The 20,347-nt window shown below is 45.5% G+C and overlaps 1 protein-coding gene across 6 annotated transcripts in view; it reads left to right on the top strand.

Annotated features, from left to right (window-relative positions):
• The window catches only part of LOC138471946 (uncharacterized), an 835,353-nt gene that overhangs the window by 295,524 nt on the left and 519,482 nt on the right, over window positions 1-20,347 (top strand). The gene's annotated exons all lie outside the window — the stretch shown is intronic.

The following is a 20,347-nucleotide window of genomic DNA, read 5'->3' as shown; positions in this document are numbered from 1 at the left end:
ACTAGCTTGGACGGGCAAGTCCTTTCACTGGGATCACTGCAGCCAACGAGACACCAATGACCAGGCTCGGACTGCCTATAGGGCAACCGGGCAATGCCTGAACCATAAATGCAAAATGCTAGTGTGGGCCCATTTTTTTTTTTTTGGTCAAGTTGGGAAGTTGGGTCACCTTTTTGTCCGGTATGGGCCAGTTTGATGAGTTACTTTACTTTGCGGCAAGTAGTTTGGATCATTTTTGCTGAATACATATTATTTAAATTGCACAATGTGCTTGACATTTTATCAGAAAACTCCCCCCTTGGCTACTATTCAATCAGTCTATCACAAAAGGCATGAATTGCCATTTCCAGTTGTGGTCCACTTTTTCATTGGTGCCTGAGACAATTTTATGCCCAAGTCCGAACCTGCCAAAGGCAAGTCACAAGGCCGTGGGCGCATAGCCAGCTATGGCAGGTGCTGGCTTGCAAAGGTGGGTCTCATTCTTGGAGTTGGCGCTAAATTGAAAACACGGTATCCCCAATATAGTTGCTTTTCAATCGCAGGTAACAATGTTTTACATACTCCGACATAAATACTCAGGTTGCTCTTTGACACCCAGTTAACCTTCAAGAAACATGTTCTTCGTGTGCTTATATGACACACTTGTTGTGGCAAATTCGCCCCCAGCTTGATCACAGCAGCCACTATAAATACCAAATTGGATTATTGTAACAGCCTTTTAATCGGTACCACCCTGACAAATATTAAAAGGCTGCAAGTCATTCAAAATGGAGAAGTTTGTGCAGTTTGTGGTGTGGATCGACGGGCTCAAGTACCCTTGGCTCGTTGGAAACTGTATTGGCTCCCGGTCTCTCTTAAGGTATCCAGTATAGTATTCAAATGTTTGGCTGGTGGTGCCCCTTCAAATCTTTGATCTCGAATAAATGAGAGCGCCTATTAGGCACACCTAGCGCTCAAACCAAGATGCTTTTCTGGCTCAACCTCGCATCTACTTGAAGAGAATTGGAGGGACCAGCTTAGATTCATGGGGCCCCATTACTTGGAATGCTCTGCCACGCTGGCTTAGATCTGTTCCATCAATGGCACAATTTAAAAAGAGTTGACGCTTTGTGATTCCCACTTGATGCCACTAGATGCCTCTTTCTTTTCATGTTTTTTGTCGTATGTCCTTGTGAGCGCGCTGGGGCCTTCGGGCGTGTTGGTGCCATATAAAAACTCTATAGAATTTAATGGTGGATGGAAAGCTTGGAATGAATCCTAAACACTGACACTTACTCTGGGTAGCTTCCACTCCATTGTTGTTTTAATTCTCATTTGCGATTATATCACTGTATTCCAACTGATGTCAGCCCTGCCCCAGTGGGAGCAGCCCAGTCTGAGCTGGTAGGCCATTACCCTTCACCACAGGAAAACAAGCAACCCTAGACAGGTGTCTGGCACGCTGGGCTTCATGGCTTCATGAGTAAGATACAATTTGATTCTCTAGCCATAGTTGGTAAGAGACCTACGTGTGGATATACCCAATCCCACTTTATCCTACCCACAATAGGCACCAAAATGCAATGGATGGAAGGTTTCTCATTTATCAGAGCCAATACCCATTGCTCTGGGCAGCTACCCGATCATTGGTTTGGTGGCTTTTCTGCACAATTACTGATTGGAAGCAGCCATAAGCACTTTTTCCTTATGTCACTACTAGAAGCAGGTCAGCCCGAACTGCTAAAGAATGCTCACATTTCATGAGAGCACAAGCAACGCCAGATGTTTTTCACACTCGTTTGAAAACCTTTCACCCTTGTGGAACAGCTTTCCTCGGCTTATAATATGCCAAGAAGATCTTTATAAGTAGAGCTCTTAAGACTAAACTCTCGCTAGACCTCTTCTCTGAACCATAATAAGAACTTCCACTTGGACAGATGCCGAATTGAAATTTTAAGTATGAAAATATGCAAAGGACCCCCTAAACACCTGTGGAGAACTTAAAGTAATGCAATGTGGGTTAGTTTTGAAATCTCCCAGCTTTGCCTGCTCTGCCCAAAGATTCCATCCCTCACAATTCTCTAACTTCCATTCTGGATCGATTTTCTTTTCTTTTCAAAGCAGCATGTTATATATCATCAATAGATTCTCAGGCCTCAACAGTAATGAGCAACTTGGTTTGTTAAGCAGAGACAGCAAGGGATCCATGGTTTAGCTTATCCTCTCGCTTAAGGAGACCATAGACAACAAAATTGATGAATGGATGGCTTTGAAATAATAATCGCTGCCAATCCCTCTGGTCATCTTCCATTTAAGCAATAAGCCCAAAGCAGGGAGGCATTACTATTTCAGATAATGCCCCGGGGCACATAGTTACTTGCCCAAGCGAAGCGAGGGCCTTAACAAAGGGTCCTGGGCATTACCTGAAGTGGTAATGCCCCCCTGTGAGGGTCTTATAAGTAACCCGGCCCATAAAACCGGGGTACTAAAAGCATTTATTTTCTGTTCCAAAACGCTCCTGCATTTCTGAACCGAAAAAGAACACATTTTTTAAATAAATGGGCGCCGGGGAAGGGAAAACAAAGTCGGTTTTCCCTTTCCATGGCGGCTTTGAAAATAATTGAAAAAAGTAAACCAACAAAATGGCCACCATGGAAAGGGAGACGGAACTACACGCAGTCCCTTCTCTGTTTTCCTGGTGGGCATTAAAAAAAAAAGGAAAAAAAAGGAAACAATAAAACATGCTTGCCATGAAAAAGGAAGAAGGGACTACATGTAGTCCATTCTTCTTTTCCATAACGACCTATCGCAGATCGGGAGCGGACGTGCGGGGGACAGAAGTGTTTCTAGCGTGTCCACTCCCAAAAAGGACAGAAAACAAGGTAAGTGGTGGTTGGAGGGCAGGGAGGGAATTCTGTGGATGGGGGGAGGGGTGAGGAAAAGACTTAACTCATTACCCGGCGAGGGGAGATGGCGGCCGCCCATCCTGAGGAAGCTCAGGGAGGCGGGATTACCATCTGCTAACGCCCACGTTTTGAACCTCCCCATTGGCTAGGAGGCCGCCACACCCCCCCTTGCCGGGTACTTATAAAAAGTAGTTCTTCCCTCTTGTTTATGGGTAAGTGTATGGCATAGATATCCTCAACTTTTTGTAACGTGTCCCACTCCTCGCCTAATCTCCTTTTATACAATCCTACTTGCAAGTTATTCTTCCAACTTGCTTAGGTTCTTTGTCTGCTTGTGTTTTTGTAACCCAGCAGCCATAGCTCACCCTTCTTGTCTAAAGATTTTCTATGTTCTCTGTTCTTGTTTTGTTTTTCCCAGCCCCCGGAAAATGGCCCCCAAAAGGCTCTTTGGTTCTCATCCTTTTCTGCGACTTCACACTGCTAAGGTCTTAACTATAACTGTCTGCAGATGCTTTACCGTCTTGCCTCTTTTCTGCGTAGCTTCTGCCAGCGTCTGAGTCCTAGCTCTCTGCAAGCTCTGGACCTTCTCTCCTCCTTTGCCTCTGGCCTTTTCCGGTCAAAGTTATTGCCCTAAGCAGTTTGATCATTCTGTCTCTAATATTCTGCTGCCAGTCTCTCCCAAGGTCTACCCATTTTCCCGGTTGCCTCTCTTTGTACTTCACTTCCCCCATGGTTCTGGCTACTTCCAAGGTAGGCCACTCCCTCTGGGTAACCGTCTTTATCTAGCTTTACCTCTAAGTGTGGCTATACCTCAAATCTTCAGTTGGTAGGCTAGTTTATGATTCTCTGTGCAGAATCCTGTGCCTTTGTTTAGGTAGGTCAATTATACTGAACCTTCAGTCTACTGCTCTTGGGTTTCCTACCCACCCCCTCTGTCTATAATCCTGGTCCCTGATTGTTTCTTGCCTATGTTCAACCTGTCCATGACGGATGTCTCCCCTTGTTCTTGATTTCTACAGTCCTGTACATAATGGTAATGAATGGATATCTGTGCAGTGGCACCAAATCTTTCATATTTAAAACACGTTTTCGAAGTCTCGTGGAATTGTTTGGACCTTCCTACAGTCCACGGCAGCAGCTGAAAGCCCCGTTGTGGATGCGAGTGAGCGACGTATTAACTCAGTTATGGACCAGTGAGTTTCGCTTCTGGTAGAGCCTGAGAATTTGCATGAGGCTCTACTTCTCAAGTGCATTCTGAAACTCTAGCCAGTCAAATAGCACAGCGAGTAGAGCGCTCGCTTTGGTATCTGTGCAGAGCCTGCTGACGCAGGTTCTATATAAATGCTAAATTACTATTATTATTTGTGGTCACTCTCAAGGAAGTTCTCGCTTTTATGGTGTTAAATGAAATCTGGCTGCTAGGGTGGTACCTTACTTTGGCATCCATATCATCCACGGACAGGGTTTGCGTGAATGCGATGAATGGACTTTTATGACGACCGTGGACACTTGATGGTTTGAGGCAAGAGTGTGTGCTAATGGGATTCCTGCAATCTGTGCAACCATCTAAATGCCACAATGAAGGTGACTGGTAAATAGATAGCACTTTTCTAGGGCAGGGTGGTATACAGAACAAAGGTGTATCCATATTCCTTCTACTCCACTCCTGTCTGCATGATAGAGGCTGCAATAGCACCCAGCCCTTCTCAGATGAGACACGTGACACATGCAGGGAATCTGGAGAATCCTCAATTTACTGCCTCTAAATGGCGCTTCACGTGATATGTGACCATCCAGGTTCCCGAGAGAGTTTCAAAATGCTAGTGGATGGGCAGACCATGTGGCCTGATGAAATATCTTCCCCAATATCATAGCAGCCTTTATTTCCTTTTTATGGGACAAATCTAAGCTCTGCAGCTCCTGGTTGGACCGGTGATATCTTTTTCTCCTGGGACAATGTCTGGTAGGTGGTTTATCCTTAGACAAGTGCAGGACTTTTCTGGCTGACGTAGGTTTTTTGAGCTTGATGAAAAAGCCTCTGAGCTCGATCAAACCGTGCATCAAATGTATTGAAGTCAGTTTCCAACAACAAAAGCACTTGAGGGAGATTGGGGATAATTGCAACATGGATTTGGTATGAATCCTGGTGACATTGTAACCAGATCCAACATCAAATCGTACATTCTCGGTGGCGGATACAGACCAGGTGGAGCTCTGACCCAGTCTCTGTAAGAAGTGATGTCCTGATAGCACTTTCCCTAATACTGGTGTCTAGGAGGCTTTAGCATGCCCAGAACCCAGTTTTACAGGTAGTTGGTACTTCCCGGGGATATCAGAGACTGGCTTGTATAAGCACAGACTGAAGGTTTCCATGCACCCCTCCATTGGGCCCCCTGCGGAAGAGAGCTGCCCTCTCCCAGGGCAGGCCATAAACTCCAAATACATGGAAGAAGAACCTCTGGTGAAGAGCCCTGCAGCGGGTTTTGCTGTGGGGCATTGAAAGCCGGAGCAGCGAATCAGTGTTCTCCAGAGAAGCTCCTCCCAGGCGTTTCTTCCAACTAGTCTTTAATAGGCAATTCCAGACATGTGTGGAGGGAATTGACGGTGTCTTGGCTCATATTAGGCCAGGGGTCCCTAGAGACATCTCATATTATGTAGGTTGCCTGCCTCGTGATGGTGCTCTTTGTACCAGAGAGTTTTCAGGTGTAATTGTGCAATGGGATCCCACCTATGAACTTGACAACTCAGGTTTTCTACCTCAAAGCTTCTACCTGATGACCACAAGTCCAATAAAGTTATTGTTGATGATGATGAACTTGAAAACGGTGGTTCTAAAAATTCAGGATCTTAACAATCATGCTTTTCAGGTCTGTGACTTGGAAAATTATCAATGTAAATTAAATGTTCTTCCTAAACTGGCATGGGACGGGTGTGGTCAAACTCCAACTGACCTGGTCCCCTCTGCAAATGACCCAGTTGTGGGGTTTGCATTGTACCCTGTAAGCCACTTTTCACTGATCCTTTCAGGGGGGATTCTATGGTTGTGGAATGGCAGAAGTATCCTTGGTGGTGAACTGCAACCATGTGATGCTTATTCCCTGAGGTCTGCTTCAAATGGGTGGTCTCAGCAGTGAAAGTGGACAGCTATTCAGGAATTATTCTGGGTAGGCAATTCTGAGGATGGATGTGGCCAGTAGCAAACATTCCCCTTAAGACACCATGTGTGACAAAGTGATCAATTGAAAACCGACGAGGCGTAGGTCGGATTGAAAACCTTATACTTGGCAAAACAGGCTGGGTGAGGGTAATGCCTATCGGGTAGAGGGGTTTTAACTAAGGCGCGATAAGGATAACTGTTTAAAAGGTTGTCCATATGGGATAATTCACAACTGGCCTATCTAAGGGAACCCTGGTCCACCCATAATTAACAAAAGTGGCTAAAAGAGACTGGGGCATCAGCAGTGGGCTAAAAGGAACTGGGGTTAGAAAGGAGTAATAAGGGGTAAGAACCTGGGATAAATGGGACTGGGGTTGCAACAAAAGGGGTTAAAGGTGTTGGGGCAACAAAAGAGGCTAAACAAGACTGGGGGCATCAAAAGGGACTGGGGCAATAAAAAAGGCTAAAGGAGCAATAAAAGGGACTGAGGTGAGAAATGGGGCAGGACGGGCTGAGGGGCAACAAAAGGGGCTTAATGGGACTGGGGGATAAAAAAGGAGCAGACTGGACAGGGGGGTCCAAAAAGGGGTAAAACGGAGCAGGGGCAGCAAAAGTGGCTAAATGGGACTGTGGGGGCACAAAAGGGACACAATGGGATTTAGGGGATCAAAATAAGGGCAACACTAGACTGGGGTAAAAAAGGGGCAAAACGGGACGTGGAAGCTAAAGGGGTTGGGACAACAACAGGGGGCTAAAGGGTACTGCGGAGAAGAAAAGGAGCCAGTGGCGCTCACTTACCTTTTTCAAATTCGCTGCCACTTCACAGCACAACCAGGAAGTGCTCTGGTCCTTCCCCAGCCATTTAATGAGTTGCTGGGGTGGGACAACCAAAAATTAAAAGCACAGTCCTGTTGTGCCGGCAGCACTTATAGCCAGTCTGCCTGACTTACGGTCCCTGCCACCTGACTTCCTGTCCTTCCTTAGCCAATCAATGAGTGGTCCAGGAGGGAATGGAATTCAGGCAGTTACGACCGGAAGTCAGGAAGACATGCTCTTGTAAGTGCTGTCTGCACACCATGAGTGCGTTTATTTTTTTATTTTTAGTAGAGGACTGGGCGTGCACAGGGGGGCTCGTGGCCGGCCCTGGCTTTAGGCACACACAGACCCGAGCAGAGAGTCAGGCCAGAGCCCAGCTCTACCAACCACAGGTGGCCCTTTTGGGCAGACGTTGCTATATTCTATCCCTATTGTCTTTTTGCAGCCCTTGGGAAATGGTCCTCCGCATTCACTTTGATCTTCTCATTATCTGATTGTCCCTTATCAGGGTCCGAGACATAGCCCTCAGCAGGCTCTTGACTTTCTGTACTCACTTATTTCTGGCCTCTGCCATGGTCAAAGCTATCGCTCTCCACAGGCAATGGACCTTCTCTCCTGCTTTTTCTCTTGCCTCTACCACAGTCTGATGGATAGCCCTTCACAGGCTGCTAGCTCTGTCTACAAAGTTCTCCTCCACGGTCTCTGCCTGGACTTCACTTGCCCCTATTTCTAGTTACCTCCTAAGGTCTGCTGGTCTACCTTGGTGGTGTTCTCCTCAGTCTCTTGATTCCACTCCCCCTCTGCTCTGACACTTCCTGCAGAGCCTGTGTTCTTTTATTTGAAGGTTTATAGTTCAAATTGCTCCTTGGGTGCTTCCCTAGACTCTTAACTCTGGTCCCCGATTGGTTGTTCCCTATTTTCGATCTGGTTCTAACAGTTGCTTCCCCTTGTTCTTGATTTTTTTTTATGCTCCTGTTCATAATCGGATTCAATGAGAATCTCTGTGGCAGTGATGGGTCTTTAAAAGGTTGCATCGCCATTTTGATGTTGGAATGTAAGTGTTGGCGCACTTACATCCACAACTGGAGCCAAACAGCAGGTTGTGGATGTGGGTGAGCAGCGGATTCACTCTATAGAGTGGAGGCATGGAAACCCATGATAACACCACATTTAACAAGAGTAAGCAAAAGGCAGGCGACATCACAATTTGTTTTGAAATTAACTTGCATATGTGTATCTTGGACACAATATTGAATTTTTGTATTTTTTCACTTTTTAGTGTTTCAAACTTTTATTTTTGAATAAAATATGTCAAACGGTCACTGACCTTGTGATCCTGCTTAGCAATGCCAAGTAGTATTACATTGTACTGACTCCTAGTGCCCACGACCAATGTGTGTAAAAACGGGGTAGCTTTCTGTGGAATCTGTTCATACCCTATGTGGAATACTTTCCAGTATTGCCCCTGTAAGACTACAGCATCACACTGCATGTGACAAATATATGCCAACATTGCTACTGTAAAACATTTTAATAGTTCAAGTTTTCAAGCAACCTTATAATACACACAAAATCTAACTCAAGCGAGGGGTCCAAATCTTAACTGGAGGTGAGCATTCTAACTCCTACCTCAGCCTGTGTCTGGCAGAGAGAGGTATGGGCAAAAGGCCCGACATTGTGTTCAACAGGAGAATATTTCAATGATGTTTGACTTTATTTAGCTCTTGCACAAAACTTTCCAAGGATCTTGGGCAAAAATCAGTAACTAGATAAATTACAAATTTGAGATTGCAGTGTTATTGGTCTGCCCATCCTATCCTATCTCTTGCTATAGCCCTTTCTTTCAATGTCAGCATGCTTCTCTTCCTTTCTGCAGCCCCCCAAACCTCTTTCAGGCCCATAGATGGTGCAGCAACCTTGGCAAAATGTTTCAAGGTCTTCACACTCCACATTTTATTTTTCCTGCTCATTTCATTATGAAGAAACACTTGCAAGTTTTCATTATCATTCTGAAACCAAATTTATGGAGCTACCGGAAAAACATTATTCACTGGTCGAACTTACTAAGGAAGGTGACATGGGTGGCTGGGGGTCCTGCTATGTCAAGCAGCCTTCTCTCTGAACCAAAGTTTCTTGCCTCCCTTAACCTTTAGCATATATCCTATGGTAATGTGTGGAGTCTCCACCTCCCCCTTTCCTTATATTGCAATGTGCAGAACCTTGTTGAGTACAGAGTACACTGTATCTGAGAGAGGGAGAGAGAGAAAGAGAGCGAGCAAGACCAAAAGAGATGGTGAAAGAGAGAGCAGAAAACATGGGGCCCGTCTGTAGGAGGCGAGGGTGGCGACAGCACCAGGTTGTTTTGCCATGCAAGGCCTGTTTCATGGTTTATTATCGTTTGAAAAGCTTTCAAGCCATGCCATGATTTGCTATTTGATATGCGTCGATCCTAGTCCTTTTCCTGGATGGCACCTCCTATCCCACTATTTAATGTTGGTCAAGTTTTCATTCCCATAACCATTTATACCCTTGTTTGTCTGCTCTCCTCCCAAAGTACCTGACACACTGCTAAAATCTGCCACCATCTTACACCACACACACACCAAGCCCCCTGACCACCACAGGCCTGGATTTAATACAGCAACTACTCAGCTCTCCTCTTTAGCCATATGTTACACTCACCTGGTATCCACGTGGACGCCACCCAGCCCTGGTTGGATGATTTACACTCTCGAACCCTCTCCCGGTCCCTTAGTAAGGCCTCTGGTTAAAGATGGGTCTGCAATATTGAGAGCTGGATTGAATACCAGATTGTCTTTGTTTTCCCACCTCCCTTGGCCTCAACTCCTTCCTCCCCCTTGGGCCTTCTCCTCACCTTAATATTGTAAAAGGTGGATTCTCCGTCCTGCTCCTCGTGGCAGGGGAGCGTAGATGTGGGGGGCGAGCAGCGACCAAGTTACTTCCCTGGTGCAAGCCCCCTTGTGGGAATCCAGGCCTGCTGCGACTCCGTAGGTTTGCTGCTTTACAGTCTTTATATGCAGTTCTTATGTTCCTCTTAGTTTGAATAATAATGTCTTGTTTCTTTCCTTTTAGGTATGGAAAGGTATTTTGGTGTTGTCATGCAGTTTGAAGATGAGCATGGGCCGGTAGGCGAAAGCGCGGTGTGCGCGATGCTGTCCGGTCAGTAATGCGTGATGCACTGCTCTGTTTCGCCTTTGATATTGCTAAACTGTGTCTTTTCTCTCCTTGCAGGTTGGGATGTTCCTTGCCTAGCGCCGTAATGTTCCGGCGATGATACTGACCAGGAGATGACTACCCAGGTAAGAATTGTGTGGCTTTCTTCATTTGGGAGGAAACATGAGTAAATGCTTACTAATGCTGTCTTTCTTTCTCCTCTTTGCAGGTTATGGTATTCCAGGATGCATGCGGTGCCGGATGATGGAGTTCGTACCTTCAGGTAAGTGGAACTGAGTCGGCGATGGATTGAAGACAGGATACTGTTCCAGGTAAGTTTCGTAGTGTTCTTTCTCTCTCTGCAGGTCCTTGGTTTTAGGTAAGCTGGCATCAAAGAACTGGACATGGTGAGCGTTACGCTGCCCATAGCAGAATAACGCAAAGCAGATAACTCAAAGCATGTTCTGCTGTTTGGGTGCAGTTTTAATAGTCTCAGGTAAAGTAGTCCACGTAAAATAGTCCCAGGCCTGCCACACCCAAAGTAGTCCAGGTAAAGTAGTCCCAGGCCTGCCACACCCAAAAGACTAGACCGCATAGCTCATTTCCTTGTAACTGAGCTATGTGTGTGTCTCCATGTTGGCTGAACCCCCCCCCCCCCAAGTTAAATAGTCCCAAGTAAATAGTCCCATTCTAATGTTGGTCTTTATGATGGTTATGTGCCTGGCGCCAAAGGCAGGGGCAAGGGTCATGACACCATATCACACTGCCACCCACCGATGTCAGTAGCTAACACCCAAAGCCTTGCAGTCTATCACATCTAGATCCCTCCCCTTAGGATAACCTATTCCCAAGTGTCTCTGCCGATCCTGTAGAAGAAAAACGGCACTTGGGTCTCGGGTGCTTCCGCCCTGCACACATCAACACCACAGGTTTCACATCTGCTTCATGCACGATCCAACTTACAACCCCTTTCCTCTTTTCCTCCAGAGCCACGTGTAGTTAGGTGACAAAGCATGCCAATAGTGCACTTAAGGCCATTTTACATAAAATGACATTGCGTTACACCCCTGCCCCCCACTGGAGGGCTGGTGCGCGGCCGACTTCTATACACTACCATTTATTTTCATCCTTTTGATGATGTACATATGAAAACCTTTTCATAGTATTTGACAAATGGGGCTGGACTGAAAAGGTAAAGGTTAAAATTACCTGCTGAGAAATAACAGTTCCCTTTAACATATTCAGTAGTACCCGTATTTATGCAGCAAATACAATGAGTTTTTAAATTTGTTAAGGAAAATGTTGTGCAGAAGTACATTAACATTCTGAATTTTTGGACAAAGGTTGGTGGCTAAGCATGACAAAATAGCAACATAATTTCAGATTAAATTTAAATCCCAAAGACTCCTGAGCAAAATATGCAAAGCGCCCTGGTATTGTGATGTGACCTTTAATGTTGGGCATACTTCCTCTAGACTCTGTTGGAAGTGTCACCTGATCAGTCCAACTAGTTTCTCCTCCATGCAGTTGCTGGAATGCATTATTTTAGACCCTTTTTAAGTTCGGCCGAGAAGCGCCACTTTCTCCTTCGTACCTCAAAGACACGGGTGTACGTTACAAAGTAATCGGTTTTAAAGAAACCTTCGTCCATAGGCTGAATTTAAGCTGCGCTTCAGAGACTCATGTATACAGCGAGACTTCGGCCATTGTGGTGGTCCCTTGATGCCTGGTTCTGTCAGAGATGGAGGAGGCTTGCACTTAGGCGAGAGGGATGATGCTAAACCTGGGCTACTCTGTGCTACTTAGTGAATTGAGTTGGGTAATGGGGTCTGTATCAGAGGGGAGGCCCAGGTGGACTCAACTTGCACGGCTGCTCACTAGTTGATTCCACTGCCATGTTGCTGCAAAGCTGATCCTAGTGTCCTAAAGCCAACAAGAAGCACACCAAGCCAGAACCCTGATGCACAGAGCTGCCTCGAGGGTCCCAATAACTTTGGGCGCAATGCTGCTCATGGCGCATGATTGATGTATACTGATCCTCTGTGGATATAATCAGGCTGCTTCCAGTTGCATTTTGGAACTGATCATTGGTGTCCAATGGTCTTTATTGATTTCAGTTACAGTAAAATTGACCTTTTCTGTTGTTGCTGTATGTGGATAGTCCAATTGTATATATGTATTTATTGTTCACTTGTTAGGCACTTAAACCAGGAATGAAATACTGTTTCAAAGAGCCCACAGGGCAACGGGGAGGGGACGGGAATGATAGATAATGTAATTACAACAATGAAAAAAAATGAAATAAAAGAATATAAGAAGAGACCATGGAGAGGGGAAGACAAACCTACTATGCCTTGTGAGTGTTCAGAACATGCAAGTGCAGAGGGCTATGGGATAGGTGCAGTGGTGCTCATGGAGAGCAGCAGGTGAAGTGCTATGAAGAAAGGCAAGTGTAACCTCCAGTGCTGCAGGGTGAGCCAAGGCAAGTGCGGAGGATAGACAGCAGCTGGGATGATGAGATGTGGGTAGGTCAGGACCCCGAGGATGCATAAGAGCCCTGGACACTGATCTAGCGACAATGCTATTAGCAGGGGAGAAAGGGTGGGAAGGAAGAGGTAAACTCTTAATTTAAGGAGGTCCTTCTCAAGACGAAGAGAGAGGGAAAGACTGTTCCAAAGAAGGGAGCCTGCTGAGGAAAGCGATAGACCACCTGCCCTCTGTTCAGCAAACCGCTTTACACACAAGGAGTTGGCGCCAGAGGAACGCAGGTGTCTAGAGGGGGAATATTTAGTCGGAAAAAGTTGCAGATAGAGTGGTCCCCGGCCCCTGACCGCCTTGTGGATGATGAAGAGGGATTTGTATTTAATCCGTGCTTCGACCAGGAGCCAGTGAAGGCTTTGTAGGGCAGGAGAGATGCAGTCCCTGGGCTTAAGGCCAAGCATACATCTTGCTGCCCTATTCTCAGTGGTCAAAGTGGGTGGGAGCGGTTGGGAGCGGTTAAGTTTTACTGTTCCTATACATTTATTTAAAAAAAGAAATTGTTCCAGATGGTTTAAAAAAAATAATAAATTAGTCTATGAAGCAGTTGAAACTTGCACTTCAGTTCACTGTTCCCTTAAACAGCAGGCACATTTATTTGGGGGTATGCATTGTGCGTGGAAGGGGAGTGGCGATGGGGTTTGTGGGGATGGGGGCCGGCCAGCAGGGAACATAGTTCCACTACTTCTTTTCATACACTTCGACCACCGCATATTCTGGATTAGCAGGAGGGGTCAGGGGTGGACAAAGGTAGATTAAGTAGGAGGCTATTGCAATAGTCAAACCTAGAGAGAACCAGAGCCCGGGTAACAGTGAGTCTCTGGTGGAAGGTGAGGAAAAGTTGAAAGTGGGACTTCTTGGCAATGTTCTGAGTATGAGGGAGGAAGGAGAGAGAGGAGTCAAAGATGACTCTGAGGTTTCTAGCTCCTTGGCTTCTTGGCAATGTTCTGAGTATGAGGGAGGAAGGAGAGAGAGGAGTCAAAGATGACTCGGGGGTTTCTGGCTCCCGAGGAGGGAGCAGGGGGAGGGCCCATACAAGAAGGCCAGAGTGAAGGGAAGATGTCGGGTGCCAGGGTCCAAATAGGAAGGATCTCTGTTTTGTGGGTGACAGAGATCATTAGAAGTACACCAGGCCTGGATGGCTGAGAGACAGTCAGGGATGATGGCGGTTGCAAGGGTGTCTGCAGGAAGTTTGAAGAAGAGTTGTGTGTCATCAGCATAGCACTGGAAGTTCGGGGAGAATGAGGAAATAAGGCATGCCGGCAGAATAAGGTAGATATTAAAGAGCCAAGGCGAAAGAATTGAGCCCTGGGGGACGCCACATGAAGAGAAGGAAGTAGGGGAGGAGAAGGTGCCCAGTATGACTATGGACGAGTGGCCAGTTAGGTAGGAGGTCAGCCAGTCCAGTGCCCACTCCAAGATACCAAGGTGTCATGGAGCCTTTTTATGAGGATGGAATTGTTCACTTTGTCAAATGCAAAAGAGAGATCAAGGAGGATGAGGACAGCATGGGAGTTGGAATCAAGGGATGTAAGCAGTTCTTCATGTGTGTTCAGAAGTGCAGTTTCCATGCCTACGAGGCTCGAAATCCAGTTTGATGGTTGTGGAGAACGCCAACAAGTTCAGTGTGAAAGTTAAGTTGGGGCAGGGCCAGCATCTCAGGCAGGTTCCCCAGGAAAGCGGAGATGGGGCGATAGTTGGCTGGGCTGGAAGCGTCTGGCGATGTTTTTTTTTTTTTTTAACAAGGGGGCACACAAGGAATTGCATGATGGTGGATGGAAAAGAACCAGTAGCAAAGGAGTGGTTACAAAGATCAGCGAGAGAGGACATTGTTGTCCTTGATGGTTCTGGATGAGCAATGGGCAACCTGTTTGGAGGAGATCTTCATGTAGTTGACAACTCTGGAGACTTCTTCCGGAGAGACACAGGCAAAGGAGGAAAAGAAAGAAGGAGAAGGGTGAGTGGTTCGGGGGAGGTAAGTGGGGAGGGATGGGTCGGAAGAGTGCATGACAAGGCTGTTCAGTATGCCTTGAGTTGTGGAGGTGAAGTGAGTGGTAAGTGCATTGCAAAGGGCCTGGGAAGGAGATGGGGCAGAGGATACTGGGGACGGTGTAAAGAAGCCACAAACTTGGTAAGGGAAAGCCAGTTTATTTGGAACAGCTTCAGTAACTCACTTAAGACCCCCAACACAGGCAGCATCCAGAGTATAACTGACTTCACTCCAGAGTAAACATCTCCAAGCACACATCATTCCAGAATGGCACAGTAGGCATAAATCCATTCTGGAATTACAGATGATGTGCTTGGCATAAACACAGCTGAAAACCATAGCAACAAGAAAGCATACAAAGGTTTAGCTTTATACAACAAAGCATACAAAGGTTTAGCTTTATACAACACATCCCCCTCCCTTATGAAATAAATGTCTTTATTGTGGGATATGTACCCACTGAACAGATATATACTTACATCATTTTACTTTCACGATTCTGGACAAAGACCAGACTTGACCACTTTCTACACACACAGCGTTTTTAAAGACTTGTGTAACCCTAACAGGCTCTGTGTATAACGGTTCCCCTTTCTTGGTAACAACAGCCTTCCTTATCTGTACCCAATCTCGAGCTTTGACCATGGTTATTCTCCTTGGGTGCTTCTTATTGACCCTTTCCACCCACTTGTTTTTTTTGGGCTTCCATCCATTTCTTTACATCATCCACAACCGCATCCGACGCTCTCGCCCTGCCCAACCAAGCTGGCGCAACACAGGTATTTGCCTTTCGCCCTCTCATAAGTTCAAATGAGCTAATCCCTGTTTCTACTCACGGAGCCATCCTCAAAGCATACAGCCTGTCTCTTACTGCAACCTTTTTGTGAAGACCACATGCATTAGCTCCACGAATAGCATCCATAATACTTCGATTTACTCTCTCAACCATACCGTTTGCTTGGGGACAATACAAAGGAGTCTTTTTGTGTTTGATTCCACATTTGTACAGATACTCCAAAAATAGTTTTCCCATGAATTGTGGACCATTATCCGTGAGAATGCTCCAGGGCAAACCCTCCCTTTCAAACACATCCTCCTTAAACTCTGTCCATCTCGAAAAGGTATCAACCATCACCAAAATGAACCTACCTCTACTTGCACCCATGTCTGCGGGACCTAGAACATCCATGGACAAATCTTGCCACACACCATCAGGAATGGTAGTTTTACCCATAGGTTGGGACACAGCTATCAAGTTCTTCCCTGATTTGGTACAGTCACTGCATGCACCAACCACTTTCTCAATTTCGTGATCAATTCCTGGCCACCAGTAATCGGCTTTTATTATTTCTTTCGTTTTACAAATGCCAATATGTCCCTGATGGGCACAATCAATCAATTTCCTCCGCAGACTGCCTGGAACCACCAACTTGTCCCATCTGTACAACAGCTCTCCTTTTACGGATAGTTAATTCCTTACTTCCCACATAGCACTCTCTTCACCTGATAGTAGCCTTTTCTCTGGCCACTCATCCGCCACAAATACCATAATCCGCTTCCACATTTCATTGGCCCTTAGCACTTGAATCCACTCTTGTTTCTGAATTATACCCTCCACAGTTGCAAAAACCATTTAATGTTCACCATATACATTACTTCCTTTTTCACCAGCATCATTCTCCAACTTCACTCTCGCACCGTGATCAGCTTGCACATTCTCTTTACCAGCAACTACTTCTATTTCAAATTTATGACACTGTAGCCTGGTTACCCAGCCTGCCACTCTCCTTGAAACCTTGTCGAGGCCTTTACTTTCAAAAATCGCCTTAAGGGGTTTGTGATCTGTTCTCATGGTAAACTCTTGACCCCAGACAACATTTTTCATCTTTTCAATGCCCCAATGGCACGCCAGGGCTTCCTTTTCCAACACGGAATAGTTCAATTCTGCACCTCTTAACATGCGGGATGCATGCATTACAATCATCTCTGTACCATCAACATCTGGTTGCAACATCACCACACCTATACCTGTCTCACTGGCATCCACGGCCAGAATGGTTTTCTTCCTAGTATCAAACATCGATAGGGGTTTTGCCATATCAATTTTTCTTTTCATTGCTTCAAATTCTTTTTCACATTCCTTGCTCAATTCAAACTCAGCACCCTTCCTTAATAATGCCCTCAATTTAGTTATGGAATCAGCATAGTTCTCAACAAACCTATGATAGAACTCAATAGTACCTAGAAATTATCTCAACTGAGCCTTATTCTTTGGTGGCTGTGTTTTCAAAATGGACTCAACTAAATTCCTTTTTGGTTTGAGTCCCTGCTCAGAAATTTCATGACCTAGATAATCAACCGCTTGAGTCAGAAATGCACATTTTTCGCCATGCAAAGTTATTCCTCTTGCTTTAAAGATCTTGAGAACTAAATCCAGTCTTGTTTTTAACTCACTCTCGTCCTTCCCTCATATCAGGACATCATCCTGAAAGCACCATACACCGCCGACATCCTTCAACAATTTGTCCATAACCTTTTGGAATACGGAAGACGCTGACACCAGCCCAAATGGCATGCGCTTGAATTGATATATTCCCTCATAAGTGATGAAAGCAGTAAATTTGCGTGACTCATCTAAACTTATCTGATAATACGCACTCGCCATGTCAAGCTTTGCAAAATATTTTGCACTCCCTATCCTACTTAATAACTCCCCCATATTGGGAAGAGGATGGCGATCTGCTACCACACACCGATTAAGCTCCCTCAAATCAATGCATACCCTCAAATCCCCATTGCTTTTCTTTACCACCACCATAGGAGATATCCACTCCACAGCCCTAGCTGGCTCAATAATTCCTTCTCTTTCCAATTTCATTAATTCCTCACGCACAGCATTCTGCATAGACGGGGGCAGCGGTCTGAGCTTGGATGCAACAGGATTGCTTCCTTCTTTCACCTCAATCTTGTGCACCATCCCTTTGAGACACCCCACTCTGTTACAAAATACCTCAGGGTATCTAGTCACCATTTCACATTTTGTTTTGTCACTTTTAACCTCAGAAGAATTAACCACATTGAGGACGTGCTCTTCACTATTAGGATCCAACTTGATTCCCAAACCCTTTTGTTCCTTCCAACCTAACAAGGTTTCACCTCTTCTGGTAACATATATTTTCCCACGTGTGAACCTCCCTTTGAATTTGAATTCTGTCTCATAGCACCCCAGAATTTCTATTTTGTCTCCGTTATATCTGCCAGGCATTTTATCTGAAGGAATCAAACATCTGACGTCACCTCCAATTACATTCTCAAAAACAGTTTTAGACATTAATGTGATTTTGGAGCAGGAGTCAGCAAGCATTTTAACCATATGACCATTTACCTCTATCCATTCTGATGGATGCTCGCACTCATCAGAACCTGAACACTTTACTATATGAACGGTAGCTATTTCATAAACCACAATTCACTCGCCTCCCAGGGCAAATGGGAGATGTAGACAAATGTCGTGAGCTCCCACAGCGAAAACATAACCTATCTTCCTTTTTCACATTAAATTGAGCGGCGTCCTTTTGAAACCGCCTATTATTCTGCTCACCACCCCCACCTTTGGCTTGGGTATTCTCGTAATGTTTATTGGGCTTGGTTCTATGTTTTTTCTTTTCCTTTGGGCACCCTCCCTTCTTATCTCCAACTCTTAGTACCTCAACACTTGGTGCTGATTTATTTTCCTTGAGGGACAGCTTCGCTACACATTGTAATGTGTGCTCAATTCTCTTCGCTATACTAATGACCTCCTCTAAGTTTGGATCGTCCTTTAACCAAATTTCCTCCCGTATTTTATCATTAGAGCAGTGAATCATAAATTTATCTCTTATGTGTTCCTCTAATCCACCACCAAACTTACAATTGAGGGATAAATGTCTCAAAGCAGTTATACAGTCTTCAACAGTTTCTCCTTCATGTTGACATCTCATGCCAAAATATCGCTCCAATACCGTACGAGTTTTTGACTCAAAATGCCTATCAAGTTTGGTCAATGCCAGGTCAAAATCATTTGTTCCCTCTTCTGAATCTAATTCGGAAATATCAGGAAGTGTCATATATCCAATGACCTTCATACCCCAAAAAAAGCATTAACATCGCTACTTTACGTTTTACAGACATTCCATTCCCACACGTAGCTTTAACATAATGTAGGAATCCCTTCTTCCACGGGGCCCCACTTAATTTTTAGCGGACCCGGTGTGAGCATAAATACTTGCAGACCGGGGACTCCAGACAGGGCCATATATATAACCTCTAAATGCTACGTAACACAATGCGTAAAATAACAGGTTAATATGCGTTCAAAGTATATGACACAACAAAAACAATTTTGCATTCAAGATGTCAAATGGTGATTCTTAGAATATCGTCAAATGTTGCCATACATAGTCACTCTATTTTGGCTATGCTTGTCCAGTCACCACCACAAAAATATCTCCTCCTAAGCTTTCGTGCCCTTTGTCATACACCCCTAATTCGCACAGGGGGCCCTGGGCGAGGTTTCGGTATCCTTTCTCAATTCAGCGCCACATCTGCATTCAGCTGGGCTTGATTCAGCGCCACATCCACTTTCAGACAGCTTCCATCTTCCAGCTTCTTGCTGATAGCTCCTCCTAATACGCCTTCCCACAGGGGGCCCTGGGCGAGGTTTCAGTATCCTTTCTCAATTCAGCGCCACATCCGTATTCAGCTGGGCCACATCCATTTTCAGGCACCTTCCACCTTCCTGCTGATAGCTCCTGCCAATTCCTCCTGGATGGTGGCTTCTCCTGCTGACAGCTCCTGGATGGTGGTTGCTCCTGCTGATAGCTCCTGCCAATTCCTCCTGGATGGTGGCTGCTCCTGCTGACAGCTCCTGGATGGTGGTTGCTCCTGCTGATAGCTCCTGCCAATTCCTCCTGGATGGTGGCTGCTCCTGCTGACAGCTCCTGCCAAACTCCACTTCCAGTCACTGTTGGGGGTCTTGGCTTCTGCAGGGATCACTACAGACATCGCATCCTTGTCGCCATTGTAAAGAAGCCACAAACTTGGTAAGTGAAAGCCAGTTTATTTGGAACAGCTTCAGTAACTCACTTAAGACCCCCCGCATCCAGGGTATAACTGACTTCACTCCAGAGTAAACATCTCCAAGCACACATCATTCCAGAATGGCACAGTAGGCATAAAACCATTCTGGAATTACAGATGATGTGCTTGGCATAAACACAGCTGAAAACCATAGCAACAAGAAAGCATACAAAGGTTTAGCTTTATACAACAGACGGGTTGGCAAGTTCTGTGCCGATTTTGAAGAGTTCAGCCGTGTTGTTGGATGCATCAGATTGTTGTGCCTGAATGTGGGCCCTTTTTTTGGCACGGATAAAGAGGCTGAAATTCCACCACACGTATAAGAAGTGGGTTAAATAGAAACAATTTCAACTGGAATTTATTCCTGAAGGTTTGACCTCAACCATGATCTGGGGTAATTGGAGCACCCCTTTTCTGGTTTTTATCCCCATACGCACCAATTGCACCACAGTATTGCTCTTGTCCACCGCTCAGCCTGAGCGCACTCAACATTCTTACCCAACAATTTTGCTTGTTTGCGGTGGGCTTTAAACCATCACCTGCCATCTGGTGTCACTTCTCCGCATTTATCCATCCTAAGTGCATGATTTTCCACTTAGAATGCCAGCTCCTATATCACGCATGCATCATTTCTAAATTGGATCTATTTCTTTCCAATCAACTGTATGG

This window comes from Ambystoma mexicanum, chromosome 8 (assembly GCF_040938575.1).
Source record: "Ambystoma mexicanum isolate Mex_15411 chromosome 8, UKY_AmexF1_1, whole genome shotgun sequence".
Lineage (NCBI taxonomy): Eukaryota > Metazoa > Chordata > Amphibia > Caudata > Ambystomatidae > Ambystoma > Ambystoma mexicanum.
This window is presented reverse-complemented; position numbering and strand designations above follow the sequence as displayed.